Genomic DNA, 12,929 nt, shown 5'->3' on the forward strand with positions numbered 1-12,929 from the left:
AGGCACCTGCAAGTTCCCGGACATTTCTGGGGGGAATGTCCCTAGCCCTCACCCTCCGATCCAACAGGTTCCAGACGTGGTTGGGCTCTTCGCTGGCTCTTCGCTGGCCATGGCAGAACACTGACATTCTGTCTTGCAGGAAATCACGCACAGAACGAGCAGTATGGCAGGTGGCATTGTCTTGCTGGAGGGGTCATGTCAGGATGAGCCTGTAGGAAGGGTACCACATGAGGGAGCAGGTGTCTTCCCTGTAACGCACAGTGTTGAGATTACCTGCAATGACAACAAGCTCAGTCCGATGATGCTGTGACGCACCACCCCAGACCATGACGGACCCTCCACATCCAAATCGATCCCACTCCAGAGTACAGGCCTCAGTGTAACGCTCATTCCTTCGACGATAAACGCAAATCCGACCATCACTCTTGGTGAGACAAAACCGCAACTCATCAGTGAAGAGCACTTTTTGCCAGTCCTGTCTGCTCCAGCGACGGTGGGTTTGTGCCCACCGGTTGTTGCCGGTGATGTCTGGTGAGGACCTGCCTTGCAACAGGCCTACAAGCCCTCAGTCCAGCCTCTCTCAGTCTTTTGCGGACAGTCTGAGCACTGATGGAGGGATTGTGCGTTCCTGGTGTAACTCGGGCAGTTGTTGCCATCCTGCACCTGTCCCGCAGGTGTGATGTTCGGATGTACCGATCCTGTTCAGGTGTTGTTACACGTGGTCTGCCACTGTGAGGACAATCAGCTGTCCGTCCTGTCTCCTTGTCTTGCGTCTCACAGTACGGACATATCTGCAGTCCTCATGCCTCCTTGCAGCATGCCAAAGGCACGTTCACGCAGATGAGCAGGGACCCTGGGCATCTTTCTTTTGGTGTTTTTCAGAGTCAATAGAAAGGCCTCTTTAGTGTCCTAAGTTTTCATTACTGTGACCTTAATTGCCTACCGTCTGTAAGCTGTTAGTGTCTTAACGACCGTTCCACCGGTGCATGTTCATTAATTGTTTATGGTTCATTGAACAAGCATGTGAAACAGTGTTTAAACCCTTTACAATAAAGATCTGTGTAGTTATTTGGATTTTTATGAATGATCTTTTATTTTTTTATTTTTTTATTTTTTTCACCTTTTATTTAACCAGGTAGGCTAGTTGAGAACAAGTTCTCATTTGCAACTGCGACCTGGCCAAGATAAAGCATAGCAGTGTGAACAGACAACACCGAGTTACACATGGAGTAAACTTTGAAAGACAGGGTCCTGAAAAAGAGACGTTTTCATTTTTTACAGAGTTTATTATCACATGACTGTATTTGTCTAACTTCAGTTACCCTGACAAAACAAACCCAACACAAATACTTCCTTCTCCAGCTGTGACCTCCAGGTTTTGACCCATAGAGTGAACCGTCTAGAGCACAGCCTGAGAGACAACGTCAGCTCCTTTACTGAGTCTGAGAGCTTGCTGCACAACAGGTGAGGAGCAGGTGACAGAGACACTGGGATCTCACATCACACAGCTACAACATATGGCCACAACCATATCACATTGCACACACTGTCGTGCTAACATGCAGTTTACCACACGGAATGCTGACACACTAAGACTCTTAGCATGGTATCACTGTTTGTGGGGTTTATTTCTAACATTGCTGTCAGTAAGGTATGTGTGCACACTTCTACTTTCTCTTGGACAGATGACTGGCAAAAATAATTTGACAGTAGGAGGTCTCATCTCTGTTTAATGCTAATGTTATGCTATGCTAATCGTGCAATGCTATGCTAATCGTGCAATGCGATGCTAATTGTGCGATGCGATGCTAATCGTGTAATGGCATGACAATGTCATGTGATCTAATGAGTCATGTTGTCATCCTGTGCTGGAGCAGAGAGTTGGAGGTGCCAGAGCAGAGCCTGCTACAGAAGGTGGAGGACCTCACAGCACACTCAGTCCTCCACTGTCCCAGCATGCAGCGACGCCAGAGGCTGGACGAGCGGCTCCACGCGCTCAGGGAGGAGGTGCGCTTCATGGTGAGTAGAGACTGTACTGAGCTTTACATTAGCTTCAATGAGGCTTATAGAGTGAGAAGTACTCAAATGTACATGTCATGTAAGCTGTACTGTAAATTGTAGTATAAGCCTGTAATTATTGTGTAAGTGTAATTATTGTGTAAGTGTATTGTGAGTGTGGTTTAAATCTATCGTTTCTCAGGTGTAGTGCTATTGTGACTGTAGTCTCCCTCTCTGTTGCATTATATGAGATGTGTATGACATTACTCAGATGTGAGGAGTAACTGTGTCATAGTTCTATCATGACCGGTCCTTCCCAGTACCAGGAGAAGGAGCATAGGAATCGTGTGTGTGGAGGGAGAGGCTACAGTGCTGCCAGGCCCAGCTCCGGGCTAAAGAGGAGGAGATGGGTTGCCAGCCTCAGTACTTTGAGCACTTTAAGAGCCAGCTGCAGCTCAAGTTCGGCCTGGCCAGAGACGAGGAGCAGGGCCTGCAGACCAGAGTCCACCAGCTGGAGAGACATGTTCTGAAGATGTCTGTATCTTCATCCACCAACATAGCCACTGTCAACGCAGCTAGCGTCAACTACCCTGTCATGGTGCCAACGGTACACAGAGTCCCAAAGACTGGCCCACCCAAGGGAGGAAAGAGAGGAGGAGGATGGGGAGGAAAATACACAGTGGAGACGCTACGGACAGCACCTCCAGCAGAAGCAGGGAGAGGATGATATAGAAATAGAGGAAGAAAGAGAGGGGGAGAGAGAGAGAGCGTGAGGGTGAGGGAGAGGGGGGTGAGGACAGACGGAGAGGCTTCATCCTCAGCCTCCAGGAGGACCTCAGGGGGCTGTTGGAGAAGGAGGAGCAGGGGCTGGAGGAGCGGAGGGGGCTGTTGGAACAGCTGCAGGATGCGCAGCAGAATGGCCACTTCCTGTCGTGTAAGGTGTAGGAAATGAGGACTCTGGTCCACAGGCTCAAGCTGAATGAGAGCTCCATGACGGAGGAGGTGGAGGAACTGCAAGAGGAGAACCAGAGACTGTAAGAGGCTCAGCCACACCCTGAGACAGATCAACCACAGCCCGGGCTCTACTGACCCCCGTCTCTACCCCCAGCCCTAACTCTGGTGCCAGCCCAGGGACTCCAGCCCCAGCCTGGCTACTGCCCTGCCAAACACCCCTGCCCTGGCTCAACCAGTCCCCTGCCACGTGGACAACACTGACCCGGTGAGTGATGACATTGAAGCTAATGTGGAGTTGACTCTTAATCAGTAGTAGATCTTAAGTCTAAATTGTTGAAGAGTTTGGCCTCAAGAATGTAAATGAGTACAATTACAAGCAAATTGTACAATGGATTATAATGTGGGATTGTCATGGGTTTAGCTGCACAGTGGAATGTTGATCTGATTAACTACAGATGAACTAAAGAGTGTGGCTGGCTTGTGTGTTTGAGACTGGGAGCCTAGGGGACTGGTGTCTTGGTCCTGGGGGCTTCCCCTCTCTCAACCTGAGAGAGGAGACTGAAGCACTGAGAGAGGCTTACTGGAGCATGGGGGCGATGTGAACTCACTCCGGGACCACAGGGACCAGCTGGAGAGCACGCTCTGACACACACAGGACCAGCTGCACAGGGTGACCGAGGAGAAGGCCCGACTGTAATGTAAACTCAGGAAGCAGGGAGAAACGGGGGGCCTGTGAGACGGAGCGGGGGTTCTAGCTAGGAGGGAAAAGCATGACAGGAAATGCCCAGGAAAACAGTGTACCAATTCATAACCTAATTCCCATAACCTAATTCCCCAGGTTAGCAGAAAGCTTACCACAACTCCAACCCAGAATAATACTACCCTAGTCTTAGCCGATAATGACCTAACCCTGTATGCCTTAGCCCTGGATGACCTAGCTCTAGCTTTGAACCAGGAGAACCAAGGCATAGGGCAGGCGTATCAAGGAGCTCCTGCCCCACATAGAGAGCCGGGATAGTAAGGATAGTGAGGGGAAGCTAGAGAGGGAGAGCTGGAGCAGGAGAACCAGGAGCAGGGAGGTCTTATAGCTGAGCTAACCAGGAAGACCGAGGAGGACCTCAACACTATCATGGAGCTGCAGCAGAGACTGACTGAGAGCGGTCAGCTTGGTCTACAACAGGGTGACCATGGTTTGACCACTGAGTCAGAGTGTGGTCAAAAGGGTGAGCATGCGGTCGGGTCAGTATTCGCTCAACAGGGTCAACCCCCGGTAGGGTTCGTGACCAGTCTAGTCGGTGAATAGTGGTGAACTACAGGTTGACCACACGACCGAGTCAGTTAGGGATCAAAAGGACAGCCATTTGACCACAGAGTTAGTGTCCATGCTGAGAGAGGAGAGGGGCGAGCTAATTGGGTCTCAGTGATCTCAAAGGGGAAAGGGAACAGGTTTCCCCTCTCACTCAGGTGTCAGACAGGGAAACACCAGCTAACACGCTCCGTGTGGGTCCTGGAAGAAGAACGCGACCGGGTCAATCAGGAACTCTGCGGTTTAAAAGAAGAGCAAGTACAGTTTACCAGGTCTGAAAGATAAGAGACAAGGTGGTATGGTCAATGTGTGGTTTAAAAGAGGAGAGTGACCAGCTAGTTCCGTCAAGGTCTGGACTCCAGGAGGAGAGAGACCAGCTAGTTCAGTCAATGTCTGTTTTCTACAAGGAGAGAGACCAGCTTGTTCCGTCCAATGTCTGGTTTCCAGGAGGAGAGAGACGAGCTCTCGCAGTCTCTCTTCAGTCAACAAGATGAGAGACCAACCTAACGAGTCACTCCACAATCTAGAAGGGGAGCGAGACCAGTTGATGCAATCCATGTGGGGTTTAAAGGGACAGAGAGACTAGCTAACACAGACACTCAGCCTTCTGGAGCAGGAGAGAGACAAACTGCCTTTAAACAGAAGACAGAGACCCGGTCAACCAGTTTAAAGAAGAGCGAGAGCAGTTGGTTCAGTCAATGGCTGTTCTGTGCGAACAGAGAGAGCATCTCACAGCGGAGAGAGAGACCAGTTGCAGATGGACGTCGCTCCTTTACGGAATCAGCTACTGTCACAGGGGCGGAGTCACAACCAGCGGGTACTCTGAGAACCACGTTGGCATGGCAACACACATAGAGGGTGTGGCTACAGAGAGCGGGGTCGCTGCGCTACCATACGGATGATGATGTCGTTCAGAGAAGCCTGGCCACGGTCTACTCCTACAAGACCATCCGCCTGGGGCAATCTGCAGAGGTATGAGCGAATCTTTTTACTTGTGTGAGTTGTGCGGTTATGTATGTTGGCACTGATGAGTTTCTGTCAGTAGTAATTGTAGTAGTAGTAGCATGGCTAACTTATCCCTGTATCCAGGGAACACTTGGAAGAGGTGACAGGTGGAGCAGAGTGAACTGATGGAGGAGATCAAGTCGTTGGGGGCAGAACACAGAAGGTCACGAGCCGAACTGGAGAAGAACCAATCGGAGGTGAGCTCTGTTTACTTCCTGTGTCCTCTTGGCCGGTCAGAGGTCAGAACAGAATCTGTGTGTGCCGGCTCAGAGGTGGCACCGTGAGCTGAGTGTGTCTGAGGTCAGGTGAGAGGAGGCTGAGAGGAGGGCAGCACATGCAGCCAACGAAGTGAAGAGGAGGTGGAGGAGACGAAGAGGGAGAACCACACACTGAGAGCAGAAATACGAATAGAGAAAGTATCCTTCTCTCACTAACCACAGTAATAATGTGATAACCCACTGGCTGTGTCTTTTGTTAGGTGAGGGAGGTGAAGAGGAGACCTGAAGGTCTGGAGAGTTACTAATTTAGGTAGAAGTCATCCTTTTGTACAGATCTAGGGCCGCTTAATACCTTCCACGAATTCCAAGCCTTACCAATACAAAACTGACCAATGTCAAGGAGAATCTTCATTCTAATCTGATAAGACCACAGCTCCCTGGTTAGAGCGTTAGTGACGTTTGTTCAAAGACATGAGGAAAAGTTTTTTATTAGAAGAGAGCTTTTATTACAATCTCTAAAGAGCTGTATTTGTGGTCAGTGCATATCTTTTTTATTGTAATGTGAGCTGTATTTGTGGTGAGTGTATATCTTTTTGATGGTAATGTGTTTGTTAGTCGGTGTATTTTGTCTAATGGCTGTTTGTCTCCTCCTCGCCATTACAATGGCTGAATGGAGAATTGTGGGTGTCTGTTGGTTGTTTAGAGCTAATAGAGGATTTATTGTTGGATTTGTTTTGACTGACAGCTGTTGTGTCCAATGACAGGCCAAGATGTCATGATTTGGTTTTGATTGACTGATGTTCTGTTCAATGACAAGCGAATGTTTCATGATTTTACATTTAATATTTTTATTCACAAAGTCCCAATGTAGTCTCCTTACAGATATGTCACCCCCCTTTTTCCCCTTTTCTCCCTAGGATCTCCCTTCCAAGACCAGACACCAGGTTTACTCCAGTCCCCCACCAGGTCAAGGAAACTATCCAGGTTACCCCAAACCTTGCTGCCCTCAACCGACCCAAGCATACCCCCATAACAGCTACCCCTTCTACTACTACTACTACTACTGCCCCCGCTCGGACTGTTAAAGCACGAAGTACCACTACCTCGTTGAAAACTGCCCCTCCAACAATTACCCTTAAAACTACAGCCCTCACTAAAGCTGCCCCCTCCACCTCTGCTCTGCCCCCCACTGAGAAGACATGACTGCCTGATGAGGACCATTGTGTCAAGAAGCTCCTCTGCAACTGCCAACCTGAACAAGCTAAAGCAACCAAACCCAGAGCTAAGCCGGGTAGAGTAGCCCAGACAACATACACTGTTTACTGTACACTTGATGGAAAGCATGGGTGTCTGATTGTTTTTTGTCCCGCCCCTTTAGAACCTCCAGCTGAGGTGGGCTCTGTTGAGGTCATCGGGATGGTGGGACAGAGCAGCCTCATGATTGGCTGGATGAGCTGGGCTGCAGCAACGGAACCTTTATGTATGGTTACTGCCTCTCACCTGGGATACAGTAGAATGTAAATAAATGGGTTTTGGTGTTGTCCATTCTATACAGTCCAATGTCTCCGTATGCTGTGCTCATCTCGCGCTCTCTCTTTCTGTCTTTCTCTCTCTTTGTCTTTCTCTCACCCTCTCTTCCTCCCCATTTTTCTCTCTCTATCCCCCCCTCCCCTCTCTCTCTCTCTCTCTTTCTGTCTTTCTCTCTCTTTGTCTTTCTCTCACCCTCTCTTCCTCCCCATTTTTCTCTCTCTCGCTCACTTGCTCGCTCTCTCTCGCTCACTTGCTCGCTCTCTCTCGCTCTCTCTCGCTCTCTCTCGCTCTCTATGACTATATATACTGGACTCCGCCCACACACCGAAACAGTGGCTCCACCCAACCAGTGAGTTCTACAGACATGCATGTGTACTTAATATTTTGTACACTCAGTTTACCACCCTGGTGAGAGCAGAGGTCGGACTAGCTGGCCAATCAGAGGCTAGAAGCAGTGCATGCACAAGGGTGAGGGTGCATGGCTATCACCCGATTGGCCAGGGCCACAGCCTGGTGACCTCTCACATGAGTGGGGATAAAAGGTGAGAATGGGTTAGAACGGGTGAGACCAAGCAACGGGTAATCAAGTTGCAATGTCTGTGACGTCTAGGAGGAGTAATTCTGTACAGCAACCCTACCCTGACCCAACCATTTCATCTTTCAATGTTTTACTGCAGATTTTCAGCCGCACTGTCCAGTTGAAACCTTTCTCACCAGATTCAGAAGCTCAAACGGTAATGGTGTGTGCCTTTTTCAGTTACTGTGTTTCATTGAAATTTGCATGACGAAATAATGAAATGTGATGCATTTGTGATTTTCTATATTAACAGTCGCCTCTTCTAAGCTTCTGTATGAATGTGTGTGTGTGTGTGTGTGTGTGTGTGTGTTTGCTTGCTTGTGACCTGTGTGTTCTCTCTGTGTATGCATATGTGCATGATTGGCGTGCAGCTACAGTCCTCTGGTGGGCAGCCCTAACCTCCACCCTAGGAGAGCTGGCCCAGAGAGAGGGAGATACTGTCACGTTGCTAGGCAACCCCCGCAACGACGGCTTCTGTGAGGCCGAGGTGAGCCAATCCCAGCCAGCCGTCATTTACCAATGAACATGCAGCAATCTTTTTTTTATACCAGACCAGCAGCTGTTTTGGGTGTACAGTCGTGGCCAAAAGTTTTGAGAATGACACAAATATTAATTTCCACAAAGTTTGCTGCTTCAGTGTCTTTAGATATTTTTGTCAGATGTTACTATGGAATACTGAAGTATAATTACAAGCATTTCATAAGTGTCAAAGGCTTTTATTGACAATTACATGAAGATGAATCAACGAGTCAATATTTGCAGTGTTGACCCTTCTTTTTCAAGACCTCTGCAATCCGTCCTGGCTTGGAGTTTGTCCGAATTTGTGGGTTTTTGTTTGTCCACCCACCTCTTGAGGATTGACCACAAGTTCTCAATGGGATTAAGGTCTGGGGAGTTTCCTGGCCATGGACCCAAAATATCAATGTTTTGTTCCCCGAGCCACTTAGTTATCACTTTTGCCTTATGGCAAGGTGCTCCATCATGCTGGAAAAGGCATTGTTCGTCACCAAACTGTTTCTGGATGGTTGGGAGAAGTTGCTCTCGGAGGATGTGTTGGTACCATTCTTTAGTCATGGCTGTGTTCTTATGCAAAATTGTGAGTGAGCCCACTCCCTTGGCTGAGAAGCAACCCCACACATAAATGGTCTCAGGATGCTTTACTGTTGGCATGACACAGGACTGATGGTAGCACTCACCTTGTCTTCTCCGGACAAGCTTTTTTCCGGATGCCCCAAACAATTGGAAAGGGGTTTCATCAGAGAAAATGACTTTACCCCAGTCCTCAGCAGTCCAATCCCTGTACCTTATGCAGAATATCAGTCTGTCCCTGATGTTTTTCTTGGAGAGAAGTGGCTTCTTTTCTGTTCTTCTTGATACCAGTCCATCCTCAATGTCTTCGCCTTGCAGATGCACTCACACCTGCCTGCTGCCATTCCTGAGCAAGCTCTGCACTGGTGGTGCCCCGATCTCGCAACTGAATCAACTTTAGGAGATGGTCCTGGCGCTTGCTGGACTTTCTTGGGTGCCCTGAAGCCTTCTTCAGAACAATTGAACCGTTCTCCTTGAAATTCTTGATGATCCGATAATGGTTGATTTAGGTGCAATCTTACTGGCAGCAACATCCTTGCCTGTGAAGCCCTTTTTGTGCAAAGCAATGATGATGGCATCTGTTTCCTTGCAGGTAACCATGTTTGACAGAGGAAGAACGATGATTCCAAGCACCACCCTCCTTTTGAAGCTTCCAGTCTGTTATTCAAACTCAATCAGCATGACAGAGTGATCTCCAGCCTTGTCCTCATCAACACTCACACCTGTGTTAACGAGAGAATCACTGACATGATGTCAGCTGGTCATTTTGGAGCAGGGCTGAAATGCAGTGGAAATGGTTTTGGGGGATTCAGTTCATTTGCATGGCAAAGAGGGACTTTGCAATTCATCTGATCACTCTTCAAAACATTCTGGAGTATATGCAAATTGCCATCATACAAACTGAGGCAGCAGACTTTGAAAATTAATATTTGTGTCAGTCTCAAAACCTTTGGACACGACTGTAGATACTTTGAGTGGATCTGTGTCCCATGTATCTAAATGAGACTACAACAGTGTGTTTCAAGTGAGGGCAGGTGTACTGTAGATAACGTACTGAGTGACTGTGTGTTTCAGGTGAATGGCAGACTAGGTCTGGCTCCTGTTGCCTTCCTAGAGGAAGTTCTTGATCCAGACAGACATGTAAGCCCCGAAGCAACAGATGATAGTCCGCTGTGACTGCCAATCAGAGAGAGCGCAAGATGATAGGCCACTGTGACTGCCAATCAAAGAGAGGACAAGATGATGAGCCACTGTGACTGCCAATCAAATGATGCTTCCCTACAGAGAGATTATAGTGGCCAACATTCATGACGTCAACAAACGCTGCCTGCCCGTGACAAAAACATTCATAAGTGCTCACAGCCTAAAGTCATTAGAAATGGAAAGCTACACTAAAGCACTAGCCGAAATGTGGGTGTGTTTGTGTGTATGGCCCAGTTTGACATTGTGCTTCTCTAAACGGATGCTTTTAACCTACATCCTGCTCATTGAGATCGTGTCAAATCACCTCTGTTCTTCAAAATCCCATGCTTTTCTTTGTCTAATCTCTCGTGGACAGACACACTTAACTGGTATCCTAGTGTCTGTCAGCAGACTGTGGGATGCGTCGACTAACGAGGAACTTTGTTTCCGGTGCACAGATTTTTCGTCGCTGATTATTTTGGACAAATTACGATTTTTCCGCCTTCCATTTTCGGGAAGAGGAGGGGACATTTGGACCATGGACTTGCCTGTAAATTGCAACTGGAGAGGAGTTAACGGCCTGCGGCCCCTCCGCGTTCTAGTGTTTTTCTAACACATCTGCCCGCAGAACATAATCAAGCATCTGACACAATTACACAAGATTTTTGTTTTGGGTTTCCGAGATTATTCTGTATGTGACAAGTGTCAAAAACGAAGGTGGGCCTGAATGATGTGACAACCTGTCTAACAATCTGTCCGAAAGCCTCTCTAACATGTTGGTGATATCAAGTGATAATGTTTTACGTGATGATAAAGTGAAGTCGTTTTCACAAGGCCATTTTACTTGATCTTTAGGCATCGAGCCAAATATGAAAACAAAGCTCCATCCCAAAGACTTTGATATTTCTGTTCCTCGTCGTGACGTTTACAGAAAATGTTTTTTTTTTTTTGATCCAAGTTAAATCATGAAGTCAATTGTCTGAGCTGTTCTTCCACTGTAGAATCGACTCAATCTATGAAGTCATGCCATTCAGATGGATGGACGTTTGTGACTGATATATTTTGTAGAGATGATTAAATAACCGGAGGTATGCAAAGGCTGAGTACTTTATGTGTGGCTTTCATCTCCTCATTCTCTGTCTACAGGCCTAACTGACGTGTAGCTTTTACATTCTGACCTGATTCTCCAAAGGCTTCTCAAATGAAACTGAGAAAAGACACACATTCTGTTTACTGCATACATGTCTTTAACTGATTATGATGTATGGTTGGGGGAATGGCCATGCTGCCACAAATATATTTTATATATCATTCTGTGTTAGATGTAATTTGATTTCCTAATGATTCCTTAGGCTGTATAAAGAGCATAAATGTTGATAGGACACATCACATACAATGGTATGTAATTGTGTCTCGAGGATTACACTCATATGCAACCTTGGTTTTACCACTAGGTGGCAGTCATTGCAACGCCTGTCAGCCTGTTACTCTCAATAGACAAATACATCCCACTGGGCACAGATGTCAATTCAACGTCTATTCCACATTGGTTTAATGTAATTTCATTGAAATTTACGTGGGAACAACGTTGACTCAAACAGTGTGTGCCCAGTGGGGTACTACACATCATAGTAATTCTGTACATTATATTTGTCTCTGCTTTTGACAGGTTTATTGTGATAGATGCCGTTAAGATGCATGGGATGCAGATCATTGTGTTTGGACTCAAAACTCCTACTGTGTGGTGTTTATAAACACCTAAATGTAGATTTGTTTGGTAATAACACACACAAACGCATGCACGCGGGTGTAGGAGTGAACACACACACACACACAGGGATAGAAGCATTGAAGGCAAAAGTGGCTTAATAATCACCTGCTGTGGTCTGCTGCGGTGTAAAACTCCTCGACTCAGCAGAAAGGAAGTGTGTGTGTTAGACAGAGTGTTTGTGTGTGTGTCTGCGTGTGTCTATGGGGAAGATATGGAGAGGGGCTCAATCGTTCCTAAACAAAGAAGAGATAAGAACACGTGTACCATCATCCTCGCACACACACACACGCACGAAGAGTCGGACAACCACATAGAAAAGAGAAAACCTTGGTGAATGTGGTCATGGTGTTGGTCATACTAAGGAGTCCTACGAGGTCCTGCTGCACCAGTACTAGCAGGCCTTAAAAGGGCAAGTCGCAGTTGCTGACATCCATTTTTGGACTTGTGAATTAATGATATATACCCATTTGATTCTAGAATAATATAATTTATAAATGCCTCATGAGCTTAGTTCAAGACGAGTGCAGCTGTCTGTGGAGCTGCCACTCCACTGTTGCAGCCCATGTAGAGACAACAGTCCCCGGAGACACTTATCAGAAACACATTGCTTGGACAGGAATTTGACTCTGTGAAATGGTGCAGTTAGACAGACAATAATCAGACAGACAAACAGAACATATGGACATATTATATCGACAGAGAATGTACAGTGCATTCGGAGAGTATTCAGACCCCTTGACCTTTTCCACATTTTGCTACGTTACAGCCATATTCTAAAATTGATTAAATGTTGTTTTTCCCCCTCATCAATCTACACATAATACCTCATAATTTGCAAATAAATTCATAAAAAATCCTACAATGTGATTTTTTGGATTTTTTTTTCTCATTTTGTCTGTCATAGTTGAAGTGTACCTATGATGAAAATTACAGGCCTCTCTCATCTTTTTAAGTGGGAGAACTTGCACAATTGGTGGCTGACTAAATACTTTTTTGCCCCACTAAGATATTTCTGTTTTTAAGCAAAAATTTTCACTTTGTCGTTATGGGGTATTGTGAGTAGATTGATTAACTTTTTTTTATTTAATCCATTTTAGAAAAATGCTTTAACGTAACATGCTTTAACGTAACAAAATGTGGAAAAATGAAAGGGGTCTGAATACTTTCCAATACAATCCACATACAGTATGTTCTGTTAACAATGGGTACTGAAGCTAAAAACTACAGACTACACTATAAACACTGTAAGCTACATCATAACTATATGTGTAGAGATAAACTAATAAAACACATGGAAAA

At 46.5% G+C, this 12,929-nt stretch overlaps 1 protein-coding gene across 1 annotated transcript in view; it reads left to right on the plus strand.

The window, feature by feature from the left end:
• jakmip1 (janus kinase and microtubule interacting protein 1) overlaps window positions 1-11,170 on the plus strand; it is a 47,913-nt gene extending 36,743 nt beyond the window's left edge. The window contains exons 24-32 of the mRNA XM_020452535.2: window positions 1,363-1,464; window positions 1,878-2,019; window positions 2,319-5,230; window positions 5,348-5,460; window positions 6,399-6,772; window positions 6,860-6,961; window positions 7,345-7,751; window positions 7,960-8,075; window positions 9,752-11,170. The gene's annotated coding sequence lies outside the window, so the exon portion shown is untranslated. The remainder of the gene's footprint in view (window positions 1-1,362; window positions 1,465-1,877; window positions 2,020-2,318; window positions 5,231-5,347; window positions 5,461-6,398; window positions 6,773-6,859; window positions 6,962-7,344; window positions 7,752-7,959; window positions 8,076-9,751) is intronic.
• Window positions 11,171-12,929: the final 1,759 nt, after the last annotated feature.

This window comes from Oncorhynchus kisutch, linkage group LG19, assembly GCF_002021735.2.
Source record: "Oncorhynchus kisutch isolate 150728-3 linkage group LG19, Okis_V2, whole genome shotgun sequence".
NCBI classification, from domain to species: domain Eukaryota; kingdom Metazoa; phylum Chordata; class Actinopteri; order Salmoniformes; family Salmonidae; genus Oncorhynchus; species Oncorhynchus kisutch.